This window comes from Canis lupus, chromosome 10 (assembly GCF_011100685.1).
Source record: "Canis lupus familiaris isolate Mischka breed German Shepherd chromosome 10, alternate assembly UU_Cfam_GSD_1.0, whole genome shotgun sequence".
Classification (NCBI taxonomy): Eukaryota; Metazoa; Chordata; class Mammalia; order Carnivora; family Canidae; genus Canis; species Canis lupus.
The window spans coordinates 10,686,480-10,714,311 of record NC_049231.1 but is presented as its reverse complement, the minus strand read 5'-3'; the positions used below and the strand labels follow the sequence as shown (position 1 = coordinate 10,714,311).

The window sequence follows — 27,832 nt, the reverse complement described above, 5'->3', positions numbered from 1 at the left end:
AGATGGTTAAGTGTCTGACTCTTGATTTTGCCTCAGGTCACGATCTCAGGTTTGTGAGATCTAGTCCCACGTCTAGCTCTGCTCTGAGCATGGAGCCTGCTTAGGATTCTCTCTCCTTCTCCCTCTGCCCTTCCCCCACCCCTCATGTGCACACTCTTTCTCAAACAAAACAAAACAAAACAACAACAACAACAAAACAAAACCCAAAAAATATTTATGGGCATTAGGGATTAGAATGTGGACAACTTTGGGGATGCCATTATTCAACCTATTACACACAGTAATATTTATGTTTTAGAAGTATCACTTCTGATCACATGCAGAGTTGATTTAAGAAGCGTGACATAGAAGTTCAGGAAAATAAACAATGGGCTTTTGCAGTAGTGCAGATAAAGCCTTGAGGCAAAATGCGTCATTGGGGAGAGAAAGAGGCATACAAAATTCCCATATGGACTAGGGAGTAAAAGAGAAAAAAAAATCAATGTTGACTCCAGTTTTTGGCTTCTAATAGAGGATTATTATATAATTAAACTATAGAGAATGTATGAGAAATTGATCCAGGGGACAATTAATTTAGTTTGATCCATGTTGTTTGAGTAGCTCTTGGAACATTATGGCAGTGAGGCCAGAGACCATTGGAAATTTTCCATGAGAAAGAAGTCATCCTTGGAGAACATGTTGATTAGGAAGAGGTGTTTAAGAATAGAATTCTAGATTAATAATAAATAATAGGGGGTGGGATGTACAGCATGGGGAATACAGTCAGTAATATATTAACTTTGGCTATGGATGATAACTACACTTATTGTGGTGATCAGTTCATAATGTATATAAATGTGGAATCACTATGTTGTGCATATGAAACTAACAGGATATTGTATGTCAATTATTCCTCAATAATTTTTTTTTCAGAAAAAAAAGAACCCTAGAGACTCTAACATCTGAGAAGAATGGACAGCTAAGGAGGCAGAGAAGGGAAGAATGAGAGGTGTCATTGAAGGAAAGAGATGAGAAGATGTCAAGAAGGAAGGATGGTGTCAGGTATTTCTACAGACATGAGATAAGGCCTGAAATCTATTGGACTATGAAAGTGAATAGAAGATAATGTTAGATTTTATTAAGAACAATTTTAGAGGACTTGTAAAGGCTGATACCGAAGAAGAGTTGAGAGTGGGTCGGTAGTCAAAAAGTAGAGAAAAGGAATGCAAGCTATTATTTCTTGAAGTGTGGCCATAAATAGAATGGAAGAGATTATACAGTCAATAGAGAGAGAAGCCTGTTTCCCTTCAAAATGACTATAACTCACACTTTATAATTCAAGGGAGAGTCATTGGAAAAGAAGACAGTGAAGATAAAGGTATAGGAGGTTATGGAGAAATACCAAGTAGAGGAGGAGATGGGTCAAGTGCACATATTTAAGGATTAGCTCCATGGACAGCAGTGGAGAAGGAGGTGCGTACATGATCAGTAAGCACATACATAGATACATTTAAGGGTGATATGACAAAGATAAGGAAGCTAAAGCTTGCCAGGCTGCATGTCTTCTATGATGTAGATGGCATTAGCATCTCCTCCAACCCAAGAATTCAAACCTGAGCTCATAAGCTGTGCCACGGATAAGTGTGCATGGGTTTGGATTCCAGCCCATCACTTCCCAATTGGGTGACTTCAGGTGAGTTTCTTAACTTCTCTCAATTTCAGCTTTCTTACCTGCAAATTTTGGATGCTAAGGTTTTACCCCAATCAGACCTATGAGATCAAATAAGATAATCTATGTAATGTGCTTAAATAAATGTTAGGCATTATTATTGGCACAAACATGAGTTCCTTGTTCCTTCCACTTTCAATAAACATTTTTTAAATGTCTACTTATTTCTTTAGCATTTTAAGATTGCTTCCAATAAAAAGTATTTTAAAGTTTTATATATACCAGTCTGATCTTCAACTACAATATAATCTAAAGAATTTAATTCATAAATATCAGTTTGGCTCAACAAGCAAGGGTGATAGGCTCATGGAAATACCATAATATTTCAAGATTAACAAAATCCTGTCATAAATCCCTATCTGAGAGAACACTTGATATAATGTTTATACTTGGAACACCAGTAGGAAGTTTTATAAATTTCCTTGTACAAGACTTTTAGTCTGTCCTTTCTAAGGTTGGGCAGCACCAAGGCTGTCTGTGACTTTGAGGGAGGGAGCTTGGATCATAAGTAAAAAAACCTCTATATATCATTTTAGCAGATTTGGCTAGCCTCACGTGCATACTGAGTTTCTACCAGTGCTGATCTCATTGAGTCTAGGCATAAAACATGGTTTGATTTCTCTCTAGAAATTTTATTCCACAAGTGACCTTGAAAAATGATAACATTTGTATCACCTGTCAGAGTGATAGAAAAAAGGAAAAACACGGAGGTAGAGAGAGAAACAAAAAGAAATAAGGAAGGTTGAGGGGAAGGTAAGAAAAAGAGTTTATGCCTTCTTTTCTCTCATACTGTTAAAAATACCTATACTTTTCCTTTTCTCAATCCAGAAAATGAAGTTTCAGGCTAAGATAGCAGCTCTTACATTCTAATCATCAATTGTGTGTGAATAGTAGGTGAGGAGAAGTTGCCCATAGTAACCAAACTGTAATTCTTATGGAAGGGAGATAGGAGGACTTTGTATCAGGAGTTTGAGTGGAAAGTATATTAGGGACATAATAGCCAGAGGTTACACAGACCATGATGTTAGTCTCTGAATCCTGAGCAGTGCTCTTAGCCACTCCACTGCGGGGGACCCCATCCAAAAGTTATTTTTTAATAATAATGGGCTGAGAACAGATAGAATAACAATGCAGTTATTTCTCTCATTGAGATTGGACCACAATGAAGTGACCACAGTTTGATCAATATGTGGAGTCGTGGAGTAGAACCATTCTTTCCTACACCCATTGATGTTTAGAACTGTAGTGTTATAATAATAATGATCACTTTTTTGTGGTATATTATTTAATGTGCTGCAGAATATTTTCCAACATTCACTATTTTTTTTGCCTAATAGCCATAAGTAATATTGCGTCTAGTTTTTTTGTTTTTGTTTTTGTTTTTGTCTATAGGAGTTTTGTTAGATTTGGCTTCACTTTGCTGATTTTTACAGAAATAATTTAGAAGCTTTTCTTCCTTCTCTGTGCTCTGGCATAGTTTAATTAGTATTCTAGTTACTTTTTCTTAAAATTATGATAGGATTTACCTGTAAAACTATATGTTCCCAGTGTCTAACCATTATTTCTTTGAATAGGCTTTCAGCCCCTTTCTCTCTCTTTTCCTTTTGGGATGTGTAATCGGACATGAACCTGGAGAACTTCCAGGGGTCAGACCACTGTGAATCTGTGACGGACCACTGGAAGATTTTGGGTAAATTCCAGACAAGATCAAGTGAGTGAATGAACACTCTCACAACCAAGCTGATTGAGTGCGGGGTGAAGGGTGTGACTGGAAACAAGTCAACTAATTAGAACTCCATCATAATATCTCAGTCAGAAATAATGAGGGCTTGTATTAAGCCTCTGACAGCACAGATGGAGAGAGAAGGATATTTAACATGTACAGATGATTATGGGCTGATAGGCATAGAATTTGGGTGGAGAAAAGGACTCCATATAGTAACTCCTGGCTCATGACTGCAACACTTATCTGGACTGAACTGGATGCTGGACTGTGGTGCTATTGATTTGAATTTGGGACCCAAGAGGAGGATCAAGTTTGAAGGAAGATTTGATGAATTCCATTGTGAACATGATGAATAGTAAGTGCCTCTGAGATGCCCTGTTATGGCAGAAAGGCTGGAAGGCTGGAAGAAAGCTGGCAATCGGGGCACCTGGGTGGCTCAGTCAGTTAAGTGTCTGACTCTTGATTTCGGCTCAGGTCATGATCTTAGAGTTGTGAGATAGAGCCCTACTTCAGGCTACACACTAGGCATGGAGCCTACTTAAGGTTCTCTCTCTCCCTCTGCCTCCCCACCCCCAAAATAAATACAGCAAGCTGGAACTCTTTTGTGTATGGGGTAGTGGCCGAAGTCATGGAGTGGAATGAAGCTACTAAGGGAAAAAGTATACAGCTGCATTGTCCAATATGGGAGCCACTAGTCACATGTGATTATTTAAATTTGATCTTGAATTAGTTCAAAATAAATAAAATTAAAAATTCAGCTTCTCAGTTGTACTAGCCATGCTTCAAGTGTTCAAAGACTGCCTGTGGCTTGTGGCTACTGTATTAGACACACATAGACTATAGAAAGTTTAGTCTTCAGAGAAAGTCCCATTGAGCAGCTCTGGTATACAGAGTGAAAAGAGCAGAGATGTGAAATGTATCAGCACCCTGGTATTACTGTGTGGTCACTGAAAGAGCTCAACAAAAAGAGTCTGAGGAGGTGCCTCCATCCACTGAGGGCTTTCTAATGGGCTGGGCTCTGCCTGCTTTCATAGGCTATCTCTGATCTCTAAACTGCCCTTTCGTAGTGGTAATACTAATTATTTTTTATTAAGGCTTGTTAAGGTCTATTTTCCCGAGACCCCAAGCTAGGAGGTGGAAGGACTGGATTTGTAACCCAGATAATACTCCAAATCCAATGATTTTTCAGTTGCTCCAGCATACCTAGCCTAGGAAAACACAGAGACAATGGTGCTGAGAAAAAGAGAAGAAGGAAATTTCGTGAATGTGAACATGGTACCATGGGTTCAACTGAAGGTTAGGTCAGAAAATTGTGAGTAAAGTCAGGTGATTTATTGAATTGGGCAACTAGAAGGTCATCACAGATTTTGTTGAGAAAATTTCAGTGTAGTATAGGGGTTGTGCTGAGGATAGCTGTACCCATGTAGAGCATAGACCAGTTTAGCCTGTCCTTTTAAGAAGTTAGATTTGGAGATTTTTCTTGATACAAAAGATGGTTTACTGAAAAGATATTTCAAGTTTTTAAAAATTACATAATCCCTAAGATTACATCTCCCATTTTTGGAATAGTCAGAAGAGACTAAATCTTATGATACACTCCTTATTGCTTAGTTTCCAACTCCTAACCTTGGTCGGGTCACTAAACTCTTTCGTTTTTGTTGTTTTGTTTTTTTTCCCAATCTGTGAATGAATTTGGAAATATGTACCTTGGTTACCTAATAGGAATGTTTGCACATCAAATGAAGCAATATATTTGATAGTGAACTGTGAAGTGATGTAATATAATACGCTATTCCCAACCTATCAGGCAAAAGTAATATTTAAACTCCACAGATTTATCCACAAAATTTTATGCATCTAGTGGGTGTTTTCATTTAAAGTTATTAGCTCTATATCTCTGGAGAAGAATAGAAAAGTGGATGAGCATGTGTTAAATTTCTCCCACCCAGTCTTCCAGCTTGACACTTGATTTTTGAAACCAAGAACCCTGGGTTCCTGTGGCCAGTTCTGATTTAATCTTTACGCCCTGACTAACTCCATCAAAACTGAAAGAGAAGAGATATTCCCCCCACCCTAAGATCTTTAAAAGAAAAGAAAAATGATTCAAACTTTCTAAGAAAACTCAGAGTATCAGGAAAGGTATATCTAATTGTTTTGTTAACCAGATGAATACTTATATCTAGAACCTGATAAGGTTGTGGAAAAACTTACCTTGGTTCCCAAAAGAAGCAAATCCTAGTGATTACCTTAACTGGGAGCTCCTCAAATTCTCTTTGTTTTGAGCTATGCCTATGACTGGAGATCAGAATGTTACTAGGAACCATTGTGGTTCGATTAAAGTGCATATAAGGACCAGAGGATGTATATTTGTCACTAGACCATGGGAAACCTAAAGGGTGTTCTCATGCTTCTCTAGACCTGGATTCAGCAGCCCAAAGTATTTTCTGCCCAACAAAAATAGTTCTAGGTTCCTTAATTCCCAGGGTTTAAATACTAAAGCCCCACCACATCTATCCCAGCTATGTCTTAAGTAACTACAAGGAGAATCCTTAATATTTTTGGTCAGAATAAATCAGGAAAGGAGTGTAAATTATTTGTCAATAAAGTATTTCTTAGTATCCTCTGGAACTTTTCTAATTAGCCTCAAGGCTTATTGAATGCACAAGAAGTTACTGGAAATGTCAGTTATTAAATAGACTTTTTACCGTAATTGAATGTTAGTGTCACACAGTTCAGACCACAGGCCCGGGCAGCCCAGAGCAAGGGTTGCTCATAGCAAACTGTGCACTGACAGGAAGCAAACTTCTCAGTGGGTCCCACCACAGTGCTTTGGCTTTAACTTGCAGGAGGGAAAAATTATCAGCCACCACCCTGGCTATTGTCACTAAATGGCTGTCATTGAAATAATACGGAGGTCAGGTAAACTATGAAGAAAACCAAAGTTCTGGTGGGATTTTTAAACTCACTCTCCTTTTTTTTTTTTTTTTCTTGAGGTTATCATGTTACTGATAAATGGTCAAAGTAAGGTACAGAGGAAAATCCCTAACCTCTGTGGTGGGGTTAGACCGTTGACTTTGACTCTGTTTACAGATATTTTAGCAAGAATGTTATGAAACTCATCTGTTTTTCAAATGTATGTTGTTTAAAATTGAGATAAAATTGTCATATAACATTATATAATTTCAAGTGTATAACATAATTTGGTATCTGTGTGCATTATAAAATAGTCATTACCAAAAGTCTGGTTACCATCCACTGCCATATAATTGAGCCTCTTCACCCATTTTGCCCACTCCCCACCAATCTGCTTCCCCTCTGGTAACCATCAACCTGTTTTCTGTGTCCGTGAGCTTGTTTCTGTATTGTATTATTTGTTTGTTTAGATTCCACATATAAGTGAGAATATGCAATATTTGTCTTTCTCCATCTGACTTATTTCACTTAGTATAATATACTCAAGGTCCATTCATGTCACAAATGGCAAGATTTCATTCTTTTTAAAGAATGAATAGTATTTCATTATATATATATATATATATATATATATATATATATATATATACCAGATCCTCTTTATCCATTCATCTGTTCAGGGACATTTAGGTTGTTTTCATATCTTGGCTATCGTAAACCATGCTGCGATAAATGTAGGGCTTGCATGTACCATTTGGAATTAATATTTATGCATTCTTCATTGTATAAATACCCAGAAGTGGAATAGTTGGATCATATGGTAGATCTGTGTGAGGAATCTGAATACTGTTTTCCATAGAGGCTGCACCAATTGACATTCCCATCAACAGTGTGTGAGGGTTCTCTTTTCTCACAATCTCTCCAACACTTGTTAGTTCTTGTCTTTTTTATTATAGCCATTCTAACGGGTATGAGGTGATATCTCATTATGGTTTAGATTTGCACTTCCCTGATAATTAGTGAAGATGAATGTCTTCTCATTTGTCTGTTGGCCATCTGTATGTCTTCTTTAAAGATATCTCTATTCAGATCTTCTGCCTATTTTTAATTGTTTATTGTTTTTTTTTAATTTTTTAATTGCATAAGTTCTTTATATATGCAGGATATTAACTACTTACCAGATATATGATTTGGAAATATCTTCTCTCATTCAGTAGGTTCCATCTTCGTTTTGCTTATAGTTGCCATCACTGTGCAGAAACTTTCTAGTTTGATGAGCTGTTTGTTTGTTTTTGTTTTCCTTGCCTTTGGAGTCAGATTCACAAACACATCACTAAGACCAATGTCAAGGAGGTTACTGCCCATGTTTCCTTGTAGGAAATTTATAATTTCAGATCTTACATTCAGATCTTGAGTTAATTTTTGTGTTTGGTGTAAAATAGTGGTCTTGTTTCATCCTGTTGCACGTGGCTGACCTGTTGCCCCAGCACTATTCATACGTGGTTTTAAGTTATCAACTAAGGACCAAGAATGCATTTCTGGTTGAGTTTGTCTGCTGAATTCCAGACAAATAGGAGAAATTATCACCATCTATACCCAAGATAGAATGCCATCATTGTATAATACTGCTGCAATTCTTGATCAGCTACTTTTCGTCCCTAGTCTTAGTGGTGAGAATGATTTATAAAGTGATGCTTAATTAGCCCTTGTGACATTGGGGTTTCTTCCCTTCTGTTTAGGGCTCATCCTCTTCTGTGTGCCCTTAGTTCCATCTCTGGCCTCCTCAGGATTCTCTACAAATCATTCCTCTGATCCTCCATTGTGCTCAGTGTCCTCTTAAACAATCTTAAGCAATAGAGAGAAAAAGCAAATGAACAAATATCCACCTACAAGTTTTCACTTACCCTGTTAATAGTATCTGTCTTAAATGTCAAAACCAGTGACTTCATCATTATCTATTAAAAGAATGTTTTTATTTTGCTAAGCAGACCCTGTATCCACTGTACTAGTATATCCGTGTATCAGAGATGAGCCCTGCATACTTTCATAGTCTTTGAGTAATAAGTTTACTTGACCTCATGGTAAGTGAACCCAGACGGCACACTGAAGCTTCTTCCTTGATCCTAGTCTGCCTTGCCTCCCTGCCACATGGCTCAAGGTTCCTTCTATGACTGGTGATCCAGAACTCCAGGAGCTTGATTAGCTCTTACAAGTCCTCTTTCCTTAGGATTCAAGTTTTGCATCTGGTAGGAATTCCTATTACAAATGGACGGATTTCCTAAGGCATACCATTGTCAGACTGACATAATTTCACATGATATGTCATGTCATATATCATCAAAATAGGGAGTTTACTACTATGTGGCTAAAGTTATTATTAAAAAGAAAATAGTGTTGGGGCTTCACTAATCATTTTTTTTTTCATAGTCAAATGCTAAGCAAGAGAATAACAAACTTTAGTACTTACAGAAGCTGCAGTCTTTTGTCTACCCTTGCTAGGATTGTTTGATCTGAATGGCTGAATTCTTGTCACTTTAAAGAAAGATGGTACACCGATTTCCTTTTTTGGGAGCCCTACTCTGAACCCAGCCCTTTTTGGAAGGGAGTTTAGCAACTTGGCTGGCCATTAGCAGCCCTCAACACTGGATAAAGCACTCAAGAAGGTCCTAGCAATATCACCACTTACCTGGCTCTTAGCATTATGATTGTCAGGTGATTCCTGCATTCTGGTGACCAATGGGTTACTCTTGGCTTCCTTTACATGTTGAAATCAGCTTGGACTGCATCTGCATTTGTTATGCGTGTGCTTTTGTAATTATGATTTTGGGATGCTGGTTGCCTGTATATCAGGAGTTATTTATAAGCTAGCTTGGTCTCCAAACCCTAGGCCTACATATTTCTAGTTTCCTCTCTTCACCACTAGCCCAGTGTGGGGGACACACCATCTAGAGTATGACCATTTCCTCTTCCAGATTCTGCTCTAAGTTTAAAAATGTATGGAAAGAAAAAAAGCAGAAAGACACTTTAATAAGCAAAAGATAGTTTAATATAGGTATGATGATGGTTATTTACTTAGAGAAGACATGCTATTATCTGTTAATTTTTAATTAGTCAATAATAACATTAACACAATAATAGCAATTCTAGTAAGTTACAAGTGCCACATAACTTCCATTCACTGTCTCTTTTATTGTTTACAATGTCCTATGCTGTGAGTATCCATACTTTCCTTGTTTTATAAAAGAGGACCCCAAGAACTAAATCACTCTGTCTAAGCCATAAGTTAGTAAGTAATGGAGTCAAGGCTTGATTCTAATTTTATTTATATTATGTAAATGGGCTCTTCATTCCTACACTAATTCCACCATAAGTAAACAAATGATGTAGAGTCCTAGCAAGTTGTGATGATGGCTGGGTAAACAGAGCCAGTTAAATCCCAGCCTGTGAAGTTTGCATTTGATCCTATAGGCAATAGGTAGTTACCACAGATTTTTGAGCCTCGGGTTTAATGTGGTAAAACTCACTTTATAGTTGTTGGATATTGATGGCCAGGAAAGATAAAGATGAGTAAGAGGTATGAAGACCATTAAAAAGATCCATAAAACCTATGTGAGAAAATTATAAACTTTCTTTTTTTTTTAAAGATTTTATTTATTCATGAGAGACACACACAGAGGGAGAGAGAGAGAGAAAGAGAGAGGCAGAGACGCAGGCAGAGGGAGAAGCAGGCTCCATGCAGGCTGCCCAATGTGGGACTTGATCCTGGTTCTCCAGGATCACGCCCTGGGCTGAAGGCGGTGCTAGACCGCTGAGGCTGCCCAAATTATAAACTTTCATATTGAAAAATATTAGACCTAAATAAATGGAGATATTATATACTGTGTTTTTTAACATTTATAGATAAGAAGACTCACCATTTTAGAGATACCAATCTTTTCCAAATTAATCTATAGAATCAATAAAATATTAATTGAAATCTCACAGATTTTTTTTTCCAATGGACCTTGACAAATAGATTCTAAAATGAACAACATGGAAAATTAGGGCCAAGAAAAATCACAGCACTGCTGAAGAACAACAGCGAGGTGGGTTATAAGAGTTCATAACTTATAAACATATAATAATTAAGACAGTGTAGGATTTGTGTATACTAAAACAAAAAGACCAATGCCAGTGAAGAGAGGCCAGCCACAAATTCAGCAATATATGGAAACTTGGTATTACAGAGTTGGCATTTCAGATCATTGGGGAGAGATAGAGTTGCTTAAGAAATGGTGCTGGGACTATTGCTTACAAAAGAAGTTGGATTCCTAGCTCACACTATACATAATGTTTTTTTCTTGTATGAATTAAGGGCTTAAATATGAAAAATCGATTTAAAATGTTAGGAGAAACTTTTATCACTGTGTGATATGGGAGAATTTTTAAAATCTTAAATTTCTAAAATAAAAACATGAAATATTAAGGATGAGAATGATATGTGTAACTACATTAAAATTAAGAACTGTTCATCAGAGAGTCTATAAGAAAGTAAAAGGATAGACTATAACAGGGGAGCAGCTGCTAACCACAGTATTACCAACAATACATTAGTATCTCAAATGTATAAAGCACTAAAATTGATAAGGAGATAACTACTCATTTAGTAAATTAACACAATAAAAAAGTAGGTATTTGACATAAGGGGTGAATAAGCCTATGAAAAAAGAGTGTGCTTAACCTCATCAGTAATCTGAAAAGGCAAGTTAGAAGTATAATGAAATACCATTTCACAACTAATTTGACAAAATTGAAGAGGTCTGATGATACTCTTAGAATGTTTATTAATACTTTATTGGAGGAAGCAACATAATGACTTTGAAAAGCAGTTCAGCATCGTTTTATAAAGCATGTATATTCTGTGGCCCAGGACTAAATACTCATAGGCATACATCTTAGAGAAGTGCTATGTATGTTTTAATATTCATACAAATCATCTGGTAATGTTGATAAAATACATATTTGCATTCAGAATTCAAGAAAAGATTAAGTTTTAAAAATACATAATTAGACATTTTAGAGAAACTGCAAAACATTCATTCATTCCTTGGACAAATACTTACTGAGTTGGATACTTACCATGTGCCAGACAATTTTATAGTATTAAGGATACAATAATCAAAAGATAGAAAGAAAAGCAAAACCCTCCCTGCATGGATCTTATATTCTGGTGTTTGTGTGGTAGGGGAGGGCATTAGACACAAAATAAATAAAAGGTATAGTATATCTGATGGTGATAAATGCTATGTAAGACTCTAAGCAGAGAAGGGAGGTAGAGAATGCTTGGAGGGGTAGTCATTGTTATCTTAAATTTAGCTATCAGGTGAAGTGGCCCTGAGAGCCTGAAAATTGAGCAAAGGCCTGGAAGAGGTGAGTGAGTCATTTGATTTATCTGAGAGACAAATGCATATGCAGAGGCCCCAAGGCATAAATATGCTTTGTGTGCTGAAGGGATAGCAAGAAAGTTAGTGTGGTTAGATCCAAATGATTAAGAGGAAGAGAGATAAAGATAAAATCAGAGAGGTAGAGAGGGCCAGATCATGTAAGTGTTGTGTAGACCATTGAAATGACTTTGCTTTTACTCAGAGACAAACGAAAAGCCATTGAAGGCTTTTAAGTAGATATGTGCTATTATCTGATTCAGAGATAACAGGGTAACAACATTTTTCTTGTTACTATGTTAAGAATAGATGAATTGGAGGAAGGCCAAGTATAAAAGCAGGGAGAACATCTAGGAAGCTATTGTGATGATCCAAGCAAAACATGGTGGTTGCTTGGAGCAGTGTGGGTGGCAAGAAGGGATTGAATTTTGTATAAATTTTGAATGTAGAGGGCATCCCTGGGTAGCTCAGCGGTTTAGCACCTGCCTTCGGTGCAGGGTGTGACCCTGGAGACCCGGGATTGAGTCCCACGTTGGGCTCCCTGCATGGAGCCTACTTCTCCCTCTGCTGTGTCTCTGCCTCTCTCTGTGCGTGTCTCTCATGAATAAATAAATAAAATCTTAAGAAAGGACAGCTTTAAAAAAATTATTTTTGAATGTAGAGCTGATGAAATTTCTGAAGAACTGAAGGAGGAGTCTAAGGAAAATGATTACTTTTTTTCTTAAGATAATGGAAAAGTAGTGTTGTCATTTAGTGAGATAGGGAAGAACATGTTTGGGGAAAGGAGTGAAATCCATGTGCTCAGATTTAGGCATTTTTATGTTTGAGATGTTTCAAGAGGAGGTGTTCATTAGACAGTTGGGTATGCCATTGTGGAGCTAGAGAGAAGTCTCGATTGGAGGTATGATTTTGGGGTCATCATAAGTGGTATTTATAGACATGAGACTGGCTGAAATATCCATAAAAGGGGGTGACAGGAGAAGGGGCCTGAGCATTCCAGTGTTTAATGTAAATATCTTAAAGGCAAATAGAAAAGACAAGTTACCTGCAAATTATCAACAATTGGACTTAAAGATGACTTTTCAAGAGCAACAATGGAAGCCAGGAGAAATGGAGTATTATCTTTAAGGTGATGCAAGAAAGAAAGCAAAATTATAGTTTTATACTAAAGGTGAAAAAGAAAAGCCGAGAGAGTTTACCACCAATAGACCACTCTTAAGTAAATATCTAAAGGATGCATTTCAGGATGTAAGAAAATGGTGTTTCTTAGAAAGAACGTCTGAAATGAAAAACAATACAGTGGATGGGGAATGAAGAAAGACTCCGGTATGGCTGGCATATGTCTTAACAATGATATTGTAGACACTAACCCATTTGGATGAAATTGGAAATTGTTTACCAGGTATATCAGAATTGCTCATTCCCAGAGGCTAAGCTGCTGGGAATGTAGATTTCTTTCTTTCTTTCTTTTTTTTTTTTTAAAGATTTTATTTATTTGACAGAGAGAGAGAGAGCCAGAGAGCACAAGTGAGGGGAATGGCGGAGGGAGAGGGAGAAGCAGGCTCCCTGTTGAGGAGGGAGCCCCAACATGGGGCTTGATCTCAGGACCCTAAATCATGACCTGAGCTGAAGTCAGGTGCTTAACTGATGAGCCATGTAGGCACCCCAAGAATGTAGATTTCTAAGTGATCTTGAAATTAATCCTCTCTTGCTGTCTTCAGCATGATTAGCAACATGTTTATGCTGCTTCTAGGTGTTATTACTTGTTAGCATTACTCAAATAAGCAAATATAATTTACAGATTTTTTTTTAATAAATTGATGGGAAATTTAAAACTAAAATTTTTATGTAAAAATGTTAACTTAATAACTTAAGCTCTCTTCAGATCACTTGCCTGCAGGGAAGTCATTTCATGTGGTAAACTTCGTGCCTATTCCAAGAGGGAATTTGGAAAATTCCTATAAGGCAATAAATAAGAAAAGGCAAGTAATGACCCATACATACATATCTACATGGGTTAGATAATTACCATTTTAGGAATGCAGTGTTTTGGGTAATCACTTAAAGACCATAAATGCCATGGTAAGGACTTGAAAAAAATTGCTGATAAATAATTATATTAACGTTTTTATCAAAAGAAAAAAATTACCAAAGAAATTCCTTACGTTAACTAGATGAGAAAAGGAAAACCATCTAATCAATATTAAATAAGTATTTGTTAAACTTCAATACTGATCCAATTTTTCTAAGTAAAAACTCCGTAGCAACTAGAAACAGAAGAAAATTCTTAGAGAATACACTAAAACCCTACAATTAGCATAAGCTTAAGGACACCACATTCAACTCATTTCTGTTATAGTGAGAACAATGTCAAGATACCAGGCATCATAGTTACTGGTTGATAGTGTACTGGAGGACCTATGCAATCTAATACAAGGTAAAAATAGATAAGGGACAAAATTGTTACCAAGAAAGATACAAGACATTATTATTTATATATGTTTGATAGTCTATATAGAAACTCTTAGGGAACCAGTGAAAACATTACTAGAATAAACTGGAGAGATTAAGAAGGGGTATGAATCAACATATAAAAATTCCAGCAATGACCAATTAAAAATGTATTAGAAAAAATATTTGCAGTTACAGAAAAAAAATATAAAATATCTAGGAATAAGCCCAATAATGAATATATATTTATGGAAAAACTAATAAAATTACTGAAGAAGACCTGTTTTTTATTAAACATAAAAAACATACACAGTGTCTGTGTGTGGGAAAAGATATCACTTCTACCCCAACTACATTGTGAATTCAAGAAAATCACAAAATCCTAAAAGAAATGTCATAAGCTAATTCTAAAATTAATATGGAAACATAAATGAACAAAAAAAAGGAGATCATATTTTGGTTCCCACCAGGAATCAAAATACATAGCAAATCTGTGGTAGTAAAAATAGTATGATATTCAAGTAGGAAAAAAAAAAACCAAAATATCAATAGAATAGGATTGAGAGTCTAGTAATGAGCCTGTGTATATAAAGGACAATTAACTATCCATTTTAGAAAATACAATGAGGCAGCCCAGGGGTTTAGCACCGCCTTCAGCCCAGGGCGTGATCCTGGAGACCCGGCATCGAATCCCACGTTGGGCTCCCTGCAAGGAGCCTGCTTCTCCCTCTGCCTGTCTCTGTGTCTCTCATGAATAAATAAATAAAATCTTTAAAAAAAAAAGAAAATTCAATAATTTCATTGACATAATTTCATATCAATACCTAATACCATTCATTAAAAAATTCAGGTGAATTAAATAATGCTGAAAATTATAAAATATTAGAAGAAAATCTAGGAGGATGTGTTTTTGTCTTTGTGGTACAGTGATCCTCTTAAAATAAATATATTAATGAGTCAAGAATAAAATATAATTTTTAGTACATTAGCAAACTTCTGAATAATACAAAAGGCCATATCAAAAAGTCCGTAATAAACTGTGATAAGTAAGAAGAAGTATTTTTAACATACCATAGACAAATGAAAAATACTCAGAATTTATAAAGAGCCAATGGTCATCTATAAGGAAAGGACAATCTAAATGAAAGAATATGAAAATAATTCACAGAGGAGGAGTTGCAAGTGGAGTATAAACATAGATGACTCTGATGACTATGACTATGTCTATGTCTATGACTATGTCTATGATGACATAGATGACTCTACTACTGGTAATCAAGGAAATGCAACTGATAACATTCACTTACCACATTGAAACATTTTTGAAGTTTTTGCTAAGTTAATCTTTTTTTCACAATGTAATATAATGCAGTTGAAAGATAACCATAAATCTATGCATATTGACACAACAACCTTTCAGGAAAACTATTGCTTCAGAAAACTAATGATATTATCTTGACGTTATGTAAAAGTTACTCTCATACTCACATATGGATATATAGACATACGCTATTTTAGTTGTAGAAGCCGAGGCTGAAATGATTCTTCTTCAAGCAACTCATGGAGAAAATGCTCCCAGGAGTGAACGATGCAGGTTAGGACACGGGGAGGTGACTGTGGTCCTGTGTGGAGACCACTGTGTGATTCTGCAGGGATGCTCTGGAGCACTGATTGCACCAAAGTGGGTCCTACCTTGAGGCCGCTTACATCCTCGTGTCTGTCCATTATTGAGCAAATGTGACGTGCCTCCATCTGCAAGGGATACGGGGAGTAGTCACAGCATCGGTTGGCTACAGGCAATTCTCCAGAGAAAAGGGAGGCTGAGTTCCTATTAGCTCTGGCAACAGCAGAAAAGGGGACCTGGGTGGGGCAGCAACTGCCTCTACCACACATGCACACGTATACACATACACACCTACACGAGTGCAAACACACACACAAGCAGAAGACTCAAGGAATTCACACAAAACTGGTGAAATGGTGACTTCTAGACAGGCTTGAGGTTGAGGGGTGTTATCAAGATGGACTTTAGTTTTATATTTGTTTTTTAAATAATTACAATATGTTATATTATGCAATTAGAAAATAAGCTTTTTAAAAAGAAGCATTTTACTTTCTCACATAGGAAGGACTCCATTATCCCACTCTTTCAAGCCTTCCTTTCATTTTTATACTTAGTACAAATAGAGTTTATTTGAGGGAACCACATTAAAATTCCAGTGAACTTTTTAATATTGTATTTCATAAGTCAAGATAATTACAGAACTAGCTTTTCTTAGGCAGATGTCATTTCAGTTTTCTATTTATTTAAAGATTTTATTTATTCATGAGAGGCAGAGAGAGAGAGAGAGGCAGAGACACAGAGGGAGAAGCAGGCTCCATGCAGGGAGCCCGATGTGGGACTTGATCCCAGGACCCCGGGATCATGCCCTGAGCTGGAGGCAGGCACTAAACCGCTGAGCTCCCCAGGGATCCCCTCAGTTTTCTATTTATTTATTTATTTTTTTTTTAAATTTTTATTTATTTATGATAGTCACAGAGAGAGAGAGAGGCAGAGACACAGGCAGAGGGAGAAGCAGGCTCCATGCACCGGGAGCCCGACGTGGGATTCGATCCCGGGTCTCCAGGATCGCGCCCTGGGCCAAAGGCAGGCGCCAAACCGCTGCGCCACCCAGGGATCCCTCAGTTTTCTATTTAAAATAATGTGATTATTCAAGACCAATTATGAACTGTGAGCAACATATGCATATGTTTAATGAAACAGAAATCCAATGAATATACAATTTCATTCTTCTCATACTTAGTGACTTTGATCAGAGTTTCTGATGTTGAATGCCTTGATGAAGATAGCAAACAGCCACCCATTAATTAGTGTCCTTTTCTGTTAAAAGGAGTAGGAAATCGGATACTCGTACTCTACCTTTTAATGTAGATGTTGTGAAAACTCATTGCCTTGGCCTCTTATTTAACTTGTTTATCTATTAATAACGGAAACGAGAAGAGACTTCAGCCTTTAAACAGGTCCCTCATGCTTCTCTACTTAACCATTAGGTGAGATCTCATCCAGTCCCATGGTTTTAGGTACCCTGGTTGGGCTGAACATACAACTTCACTTTGACCTTTTTCAAGAATTCTGTATTCAATATGCCTAGGTGGCTCAGCAGTTGAGTGTCTGCCTTTGGCTCAGGGCATGACCCCGGGGTTCCAGGATTGAGTCCCACATCAGGCTCCCTGCATGGAGCCTGTTTCTCCCTCTGCCTGTGTCTCTGCATCTCTATCTCTCTCTGTCTCTCATGAATAAATTAAAAAAAAAACTTAAAAAAAAATCCTGTATTCAACTGCTTGGTTGAACTTTCATCCTGGACATCTTCAGTTAGCATCTCACTACTAAAGGAAACTCTAGATTCCCCCTCCAGCCTCACTTCCTACACTCCTGTTCCTCATCCATCAGTAAAAGACATTGTCATTTATTCATTTGCTTAAGCCACAAATCTTAGTAATCCTTGATTTCCTTCTTCCATCATTCCCTCACGCCTGATGCATCAGAAAATCATCTTGATGATACCCTTAAAACTTCTCAATCTGTATTTCTCCATCTCTGTTAATGCTGCCTTTGAGCATAATCTTCTAGACTATACCCATGTATACCCATGTCGTATTCCATTATTACAATAACCTACTCTCCTTGTTTCATTTTTTGCTTTCCCTCACACACAATAGCTAGAGCATTTAAAAAATGTAAATCAGCACTCCAGCCATCGAAGATGCTGAAAGGAAAGAAGGCTGAGGGGAAGAATGTTGCCCTGACCTCTCTACTACCTAGAATTTAAGTAAAAAATGGAAATAATATAGAAGCACCTCCTGTGATTAGCCAATTCGCCCAGGCCTTGGACTGTCAAAGAGCTACTCAGCCGCTTAAGTGGACTCACAGATACAGACCAAGAAGAAGAAGCAGAGGTTGTTGGCCCGGGCTGAGTAGAAAACTGCTGGCAAAGAGAATAGAATGTCTCTCCCAAAGAGGCCGCCTGTCCTTTGGGCTCGGGATAGTACTGTCACCACCATGGTAGGATGGTGGAAACCCAAAAGGCTCAGCTGGTAGGGACTGCACATGCTGCGGATCCCATTGAGTTGGTGTCTGCCTCCTTCCCTTGTGTCCTAAGATGGGGATTCCTTCCTGCATTATCGAGGGAAAGACCAGGCTGGGGCACCTAGTACCCAGGGAGACCTGTACCACTGCTGCCTTTACACAGGCTAACTCAGAGGAAAAGGGAGCGCTGCATAAGCAGGTGGAAGCTATCAGAACTTCAATTGTAATCATTGATTACAATCAATTGTAATCATTGATTACAGTGACAGATGTGATGAGATCTGCTGTTACTGAGGAGGCAATGTCCAAGGTCCAAAGTCTGTGGCTCACGTTGCCAAGTTGGAAAAGGTAAAGGCTAAAGAACTGGCTATCAGACTGGGTGAGGTATGTGCTGTTGTGTATTTTGTGAACATAAAAATAGTAAGTTCTCCTTAAAAAAATAAATCAGATCATGTAATTTTCTTGGGTAAAACCTTGTGCTGCATCTAAGGATAAAATCCACATGTCTGTGTTCCCAAGCCCTGAAAAGTCTTCCCTACTGTTCTCTCACCTCCTCTCTTATCACATCCTCCTCTCTCAGTATGCCCTGGCCGCGAGGGGCCTCTGCTAGTTCCTTTGTACATGCCCAGCTCACCAGATCCCCATCTAGATGTCACCTCCTCATAGAGGTCTTGACCACCCAGTTCAGTGTAGCCACTCAGTTCCTCTTTCACATGACTCTCATATTTGTCACTGCTGGTCTTTTTCAGCAGTGACAAATATTGTCATCTCATTCAGATTTCAGCCCTACAAGAGTAGAGACTTCATACAGACCATAGCCTGTATGTGCAATGGATCCTGACAGTCGGCACCCAATGCACATTAGTTGAATAAATGGATGAATAAATGCTCGCAAGCATGGCCACTTCTGGAATTGTGGGGGATCTGTGACAGCTGTAACAATGGTCCCTGTCATGTATGGAGCTTCCAGTCGGCTTGGGGGCCCAAACAGTAGAGGCCGCATGAGTAAGCAGTAAGCTGTGAGGTATTGACCATAAGTGAGACAGGTTCAGAGAAGAGTGTGAGAAATGCAAGAGACCTAAGCTCGGGACCTCTGTTCCAGTATTTGCTTACTGCTCCAGTATGCAAATTATTTAACTGAATGTATAGAATTTCCATTCCCATCAGTGTGGTTACAGCAGGAGTTGAATGGTTTCAAAACTGTCCAGTGACAGTTTGACAGGTAAACAGCCTGTCCGGACAACTTTTTCCAGTGCCTTCTCATTCGAGTCGGCTTTCAATAGAAATATTTTGAGTAGGTTTAACCCCTTATTCAGACTGGTTAAGTAAGCAAACTTCTGCTCTTGCTAAACAAGATCCAGGGTTGGGATGACCTTAAAGATTTTTCATAGTAATTCTTAGGCAGTAGGGTAAGAGGCACAGTAAAACCCTGATGGCATTGGCATACCAAAGAACACTTGGCTATTTCTGGTTTTTCATTTGAAATTAGCTTTTGAGGGGCCTTAGCCTAATTCTTCTTAGAACCTCTTATTCTTCATTTATTTAACAGGCTACTAGAACTCAAGCCTTAGTGGTAGGTTGGCCATTTAATACTCTTGCCATTGGTCCACGTGGAACTTACACTCATGTCCTTGGGAGTTCTGGTTTCACACAGTAGAGGTAACAGTGAACGTAATTAAATGCAGACTCCTAAAGGCTAAAAATAACTGTCTTATTTTATAGGTTTCTGTTGCCAAAAAGAAATAAGGTATAAAGAGTTTCCCTATGAGAAAAAGTGAGCAAGGAAGACACTGGAAAGGGAAGCTCAGTGTTTCTTGATTTTTTTTTTTTTTTCTTTTCCTCTGGAGCAATCCTAACATAGCGGAGGCTTCAAGAATTTACTGCCTTTGCTTTTCAAATAAATGACTTGGGTGTGAAAAGCATCACATCCGCCCTGTGGTTGAGCTTTTTTTTTTTTTTTTTCTTTTTTCTTTTTTTCTTTCTGTGAGTGGCTTAGCTCTGAAATTCTCTGTAGTGGTGGGCTGGTGGCACTCCCCTGGCCTCTCTTGGAGATTCCTCTCTCATTCAGTTACTTTCAGTTTACTGACAGACCCCCGGATGGCCCGAGGACAATCTGCTGGTCTCATTTTCTGACTTCAGACTGTAGTGATCATGTCTTTGAAAGTAGGAATCTAGATTTAGGGAAGTATACCATGCACTATTCTATCGGGGAAGCGAGATCCCAGCTTATTGCATTTATAACTTATTACACTGAAACCTCCAATAAACCAAACCCAAATTTTTAATTAACCAGTGTACCCCCACCCCCTTGTTTTCCCCAATTTGACTTTTAGGGAAAAAAGACAGAATAACAACTGTTTGGGGGATGTATTTATTTACCTTTAAAGTTTTCTATTATGTTAGCCGTTCAATATAATCGTTAAGTAAAAAAAATATATATGATTCCAAACTTAGTTCCTTTTATTTGTAATAAAGTGGTATTCTTAGTTATTTCCTCCCATCCTTCAAGGTTCTACATATGGAACATACACCCAAGGATCATACTTGGATAAAAGTCAAAGTGTTACTTTATTAATATTAGCAAAAGCCCTGTACTGCCTAAAGTAGGGTAGCTTCTCATAAACAAGTGAGGTCCTCAAAAACTGGTGTTTAATATATACTTACTTTCCTACATATTGATGAAAATAGGCCTGCAGTGCAAACTCCCCGACTAGAAGAAGTGAAAAGACGGCATCCTCTTCCCATTTCCACGCCTAATCAGGGAAGGCCCTGATCAGATAGGCAGAAACTTGAGGAGGACTCTCTGCCTCTGGGCAGGAAGAGGGCCTCCATGAGATGGACAGTGACCTTACTTCTCCAGGAGAATATGCAGCAATAAATATTAGCTCCCACTGATTAGGGTAGGGAAGGCGAGATTCCGGGGGGGTGGCAGTGAGAGGTCTTACACATAAAACTTCACCAAGCGCAGGAGGAGGAGTCAGGTCACTGTATGTGAAGGCACAAGTCGTGCCCTTCATCACTGCACTGTAAAGTGTGGAGGGTTCCATTCACAGAGAATATGATGCCACTGGGTCCCTGGGGGTTGTATAGCAACAAACCTATATAAGAAGCAAGTCGTTTTACTTTGGCAAAGTCATTTAATCTCAATTAGCCTTAATTTCTTTGATTGAAGGTTATTGTTTTTCTACCCAGCTGTCATTTTCCCCTACTTCCTTAGCGATAGATCTGTATGCTGATGAGGCTAGATTTGTGTCCAGATTAAGAAAAAAAAAATTCAAAATACATTTCCTAGCTTTCTTTGCAGATTAGAGTGGCCAATGGGAAATCTCTAAATGAAAGTAGCTCAGTGGGAGATAGACCCTTCTTCTTCTTCCTACCCTGAGCAATCTCATGATAACCGGAACTCCTGAGACCTAAGGTTGCTGTGAGGTCACCTTGAGGATGGAAACCACTCATTGTAAATGATGAAGCAGAAAAAGAAGAGCCTGGGTTCCTGGTACCAGTGGAGCCACCAGTTCAGCCTTGCCTTTGCAGGCTTCTATTTACTTGAGATAAAAATACTATCCTATTTTGATTAAGTTATTGTTGGTTGAATTTTCTCTTACATATGTCTGATCTAATCATAATAGATAGGTACAGAGGAATAAGAGAGAAAATATCTGGAAACATTCTGTGAACAATAAAATGCCTTCTGAGAGGCTAGGCTCAAGCACTATTTGTTGCTTTGGGGGGCAAATGACCTGTGCTCTGGGTCATTCTCTTCCTGCCCCATTTGGTTCGGGATGGTCATTCCCTGAAAACAGCTCTGCCCACCCCAGTAGTGTTTTCTGCACCTACAGCAGAGTCTGCTGCGAGCAGGAGCTGAGAGAGAGCCAAGTATAGGAGTAGACAGGTCCTGCGAGCTGTGGAATCCTTCCAGAGAGTTCCCTGGAGTTAAGATCTTGTCAAAGCTAGAGTAGCTGACAGGAAGGGTTCTGAAGCTGTGCTGATGAGATAGAGCTATAAATAAAAAACTTCTGTGCATGACCTAGAGGATCTTTAGACATTTGGATATAATAGGTCAGTCATCTGGTAGGAGGCGTGTGAAAATAATCCCAGGTGAGCAAAGGATAAATGCTGGTCTCTTCCTGCAGATGCCAGGGAAGCCTCATTCATCCTTGGTTCTAGAGGCTGGCTAAGAAGTCCATCTGCCCCGTAACAAAAGAAAGAGGATATATTCATGTAGTAGAATGTTGGTCCCCAAAATAGTGCTGAGGACAGGAGGTCAGGGTGCCCTGGAGATAGTTACAGGAATCTTTTCTGGCATATCCTCAACAAGCTGACATCTAACCTGTCTGCGTGCCACCAGAGGCTAAGACGTTGAGGTAGTAGCAGAATTTACTAGCCCTTTAGAGAGACCACTCTGCTTTTGCATTTCTTCCCTCTTGGCAAAACGTTTCTCTTTATAGTCAGCCCCAAAGAGCTTCTCTGCAGCCTATACTCTTGGGATTCAGATCTGATTTTGAAGGCAACAAGGAAAGTCTAGTCCTGCCCATCTGCGAGCTTACCCTTAAAATAGCCGCAGACAGCTCTCATGTCTTCCTCCAAGTCTTCTCTTAAGGAAATGTCAAGTAAAGAAAAGAAAAATATAAAAATGCAAAACCTGGATTCTAAAATCAGTCTAAGGATAAAATACAAGCTTTATCTTCCTAATGGCTGTGTGACCTAGTTTATCTAACTTTTCTGTGCCTATTCTGTTTTCTTAAAATGAAAGTAATGATTTCCAACTCCTGGAATTATAAGAATGATGATATTGAAAATAGTAGCTAACCTAATGGCTACAGACTGTAGGTGAGGCATATATATTGTTTCACTTACTGCTAACAAGAGCTCCATAAAGTGGGGACCATTGTTAGCCCTACTTTTCAGATGAAGAAATTTAGACAGAGAGGTTTAGCAAGTTACTGATGACCACGCAGCTGCACTTAACCACTAAGCCATATAGCCTTCCTGTAAGATTGAGTCCCCATCAAAGGCCAGTCAGGACTGATCCCACTAAGTTTCAGAGATCAGATCAAATGAGGCACTCTAGGGAGGTAAAGACCTAGAAAATTAATGAGCTACTATCCGTGCCTACTACAGAGCTGGGCACATTAATACGTGTGACTTCATCTTGCCTTTCTTTTCCTCTAGCTTAAGAAGCCACAGTTCCTCTGGGTCAGCTTAAAGGGTGAGTACAAATTTCAGTTACATTAGGGGGGAGAATTAGGAAGATATTTCTTCCCTCAAGGCATCATAATTACTCCTAATTAACTCCAGCTAACTTTATGAAGATCCAGTTAACGTGCCAGGCTCTGTTCTACATGTTGTTTGCATATATTAACTAGTTTGCTCTTCGCCCCAACCCTAGAAAGTATTATTATTCTTGCTTGCCACAGGTCCAGGAGGCACATCAACTTTTCCATCTTTGTGAGACGACTCTTCACTCGGCCCCCAGAGGTTCTTCACCTGCCCCTCAGCCCCTTCTCACCAGGCTGTGAAGGGGGATATAGTTGCTCCAGTAAAAATCTCTCTTCATTTTAAGGATTTACTCTAATCATAATGGTGAGAAGTTGGAGAATAACAGATACAATACGAGTCAATTAAAAAGCTTATGAATAACAGACACCTCCAGGTATGTGCCCTGGGGTAATAAAGTCTGAGAGTATAACAGAAGCCTTATTGGACTCTGCTCCTTGATTTGATTCTGGAGGGAGAAGGTTTCTAAAATGTCCGGTTAAGGCCGTGTTCACGGAGTTTTCAGGGCCAATAGAAGCCGAATCCCAGCTGCTCCCCTGTCTCAAAATGTGACTTTCATTTCTGGAAACCTCTAAATACTCATTTCAGTGAGTGCCCTTTTCATAGAGTAATGGTCTTCTTTGGGTATTTCCTTACAATAAGAGAGTTTTTGTTTTATTTATTTATTTTGGGGGGGCTACCCAACAACCCAGTCAATTAACATTTATATAATGCTGTTTCTTCATAACAAAAATTTTGATGTCTAAAATATCAACTTGCAAATGAGAGTTCGGAACTCAAATTTTGAAGTCATGGCATTTATGTATTGACTCACTTTGGACGTTAAATTTCTGGGTAGAATAATACGTATTTTCAGTTCATGTATTATGTGAATACCATTAATTTATTCTCTTTATTTTGTAAAATAATCCAGTACATTTGGATAAGACCTCATCCTGTAAAGATGACAATTTTTCATCAGGTTAATAGCTTTAACATCAAACAAAATTTTTAACCGTTTTTTTCAGAACTAGACCAAATGGTTTTTAAATTGCATTGGAAATTAGCAAGAAAAACATCAAGGCATATTTCAAAGACAATGAAAAATAATGGGAAAGACCAATCCTAACAGATAGTAGATTATGTTATAATAATAATAGTTAAACAGTGTATCAGTGCTAAAATTATCTGTTGAGTGAATGTAGTAGAAATTCTAATCAATTTAGTTTATAATAGTAGATGTGTGCTCAAGTTTAAATTATAGAAAACTTTATTAAATGTTCTAATAAGTAGATAGCAATATGGAGAAAAATTAAGTTTAGAGGTATATGCCAAAATGCAACATAGGAGAGTAAAACATTAAATTTTTTTTAAAGAGAATAATTCCCAGATATGTCAAAGAGATAGATGCTTTTGAGAGAATTAAAGCAATAGAAGAAATCATAGAGAAAAAGATGGACAATTTTGATTAAGTAAAATTGGGTATAAAATTCAAACTAACAACAAAAAAAGAATTTGCTAAAATGGAAAAATGGCAGTAGATAATGGGAAAGAAGAAGGTCCAGGAGGGGTGGGTAAAGCAGGGGCTTTAACGTCAGACCATTGGGTCCATATCCTGCCTTTACTCCATGTGTAAACATGTTCAAGGTATTTAATTCATCAGTGTCTCAGTTTCTTTTTCTTGAGGCTAATAGTATCCGACTTGTAGCAATGTTGGAGATGCGGATGCATGAGTGTGCATGAGAACATGAGTTCTCATGAGTGCATAAGAACAGACACTTGGAGCCGTGTTAGACTTGTAGTGACTGGTTAGTAATTGACAGTGATACCTGTCATGATCTATGACAGTGTTCTTAGGGCAATTGCCTTCTGGGGACATTTGGCGATTTCTGGAGACATTTTTGAGTGTCACAAACTGCTACTGTCATCTAGTTGATAGAGACCTACTCAGCATCCTATAATTACAGGACAGATCCATAGAAATAATTGGCCCAAGATATCAATAGGGCTATGCATGAGAAACTGCTCTGTGGTGTGTGCAGAGCTCCCACAACTAAAGAACTGCAGTCATATTCCAATAGATACATGGAAAAAAGGGCATCAACAGTTCACTCAAGAAGAAGTTTAGAAAATAAATATTTGGGAAGGTATTCAAATCTGCCAGTAATTAAAAATGATTAACTCAGCTGATGAAGAATTTTATGAAAATTTCAAGAGTTCATATTAAAATTCAAAGTCCGGGATTTACCAGGGGAATGGGTATACTCATACTCTGGTGGTGGCTCTGCAAATTACTATCTATCCTTGGGAAATAATTTGGAAGAGAGCTATGAAAATGTGCATGACTTTTAATCCTTTGATAGCCTTTCTAAAGATTCATTCTAAATTAAGTATTCAAAAAATGACTTGTATGGGCCAATATCTTAATGCATACTGTGATATTTCTTACATTAGCAAAAACCTAAGAGCAATGTAAATGAACAGAAAAGGGAAACAGTTAAGCAAATTATACCTTATAATGAAATGGACTACTTAATCACCACTGAATTTATGATCAAATAAAAAATACAACTCTGCAGAAAATGTAATGTTCAAAGTAACGTTAAATGAAAATGAGCAAAACATTTATTTATTCTATAATTACAATTTTATGAAATGAATACGAAACAAAATGTGTTCCATGATATTGGTTGAATGAATTAAAAACAAAAAGAAATAAAAATGTGATGTTATAAGGGTGGTGGTATATATGCAGTTTTTCTTTTAAATTTAATATTTTTTATGTGGTTTGAAAGTTGTTTAAACAAATAGAAAAAGCAAGCAAAAACTCACCAGGCATGCCTGCATTTTGTGATTTAAAGTTAAGTCAGAGGACAGAGGTGCAAATAGATGATGATCTTCACACAGCCACAGTTCTATGGCCAGTGAATTCAGCTGCCTGTGGTATTTCTAAATACACAAATATCTGAGTTTCTGCTCAGTTGGTGGCCCCTACAAACTTTGCATTCAGCTTGGGGCAGGGTCATTTTCAAGATGCTTTTTTTTTTTTTTTTTAACCATTTCAATTGAAGTCTGCCCGGGATCCTGAAGTAAATGATGTAAACAAACTCATCAGACTTACTACACACATTTTTAAGGATTAACAATAAGACAGTAATGTGTTTGTGACTGTAAGAAGTTGGTCATGGGGAAAATTCTTTTTTCTTAGGGAGTTTTGAATAATGGTCCTTGGGAGAAAAAAAATAATTCATAGGTTAATTTTTTTTGATTGCTTATTTTTTATATATACAAGTCAAGGTTTTTGACAGCAGTTTTCTTCTTTAATGTTTAAAAAGGTATCATGGTTTATTTATATATTTACAGATTTTCTAAGATTTTACCATTGGGCAAAACAGTGTATAGATAAGGAAAAAGGCACAAAATCACTTCGGAATTGGTTCTGAGAATCTGTAGGAAGGAGAAAGTGCTACTGATGGTGTGTTTTGCTCCAAGATGGATGATCAGTGTGAAATATCAGGCCACGTCATCATCTTCCGTTCATTTTTTTTTTTCCTATAGATTTTTCCTGGGTGCAATGACCCACTCGTTACTAGAAACAAACTACAGAAACACTTTCTTTTCTCCCACAGGGGGAGAGAGAGAGAGAGAGAGCGGGAACTTTGACCAAAAATTTAGCTCTAGCTTCCCTAGTAGTTTTTAGTAATCTTAAATCATTTAATTCTTTTGGCCTTTGGATTTCCTAATTATAAAATAGGAATAAAATGTCTTTGTCTTCACTTCTGACCCCACCAAGATTTCAAGTCACAGGGGATAAAGTGTTTTTTTGTTTTTTGTTTGTTTGTTTGTTTGTTTTTTCTAGAAATGAGCTTCTGGCAATTGGAGAGCCATTTGTGAGGAAAAAATTGAATCCATGTCTCACTCTTATACACCAAATAAAACACTGAAAATCATTGAAAATCAACATTGAGGGGGATCCCTGGTGGCTCAGCGGTTTAGCCACCTGCCTTTGGCCCAGGGAGTGATCCTGGAGTCCTGGGATCGAGTCCCACATCGGGCTCCCTGCATGGAACCTGCTTCTCCCTCCGCCTGTGTCTCTGCTTCTCTCTCTCTTTCTCTCTCTCTCTCTCATGAATAAATAAATAAAATCTTAAAACAAAACAAAACAAAACAAAGAAAATCAACATTGAAATATGTGAAATGAAACTGCAAGTTACCAGAAGTTAGAATATTTTTATAATTTGGGAGGGGCTGTTAGGTTTTTAATATTTCTC

General features: G+C 37.8%; 1 long non-coding RNA gene across 10 annotated transcripts in view; it reads left to right on the top strand.

Moving 5' to 3' along the window:
* The window catches only part of LOC102151964, a 48,941-nt gene extending 21,342 nt beyond the window's left edge, over window positions 1–27,599 (top strand). For 6 of the 10 annotated variants that reach the window (XR_005365365.1, XR_005365371.1, XR_005365369.1 and 3 more), the window contains 5 exons: window positions 913–1,452; window positions 2,336–2,461; window positions 3,283–3,419; window positions 23,478–23,514; window positions 23,723–27,384. This is a non-coding gene — a long non-coding RNA (uncharacterized LOC102151964). Of the gene's footprint in view, window positions 1–912; window positions 1,453–2,335; window positions 2,462–3,282; window positions 3,420–23,477; window positions 23,515–23,722; window positions 27,385–27,420 lie in introns of those variants that run through there. The other 4 variants (XR_005365367.1, XR_005365370.1, XR_005365373.1 and 1 more) reach the window with 4 other exon arrangements.
* The last annotated feature ends 233 nt before the right edge of the window (window positions 27,600–27,832 follow it).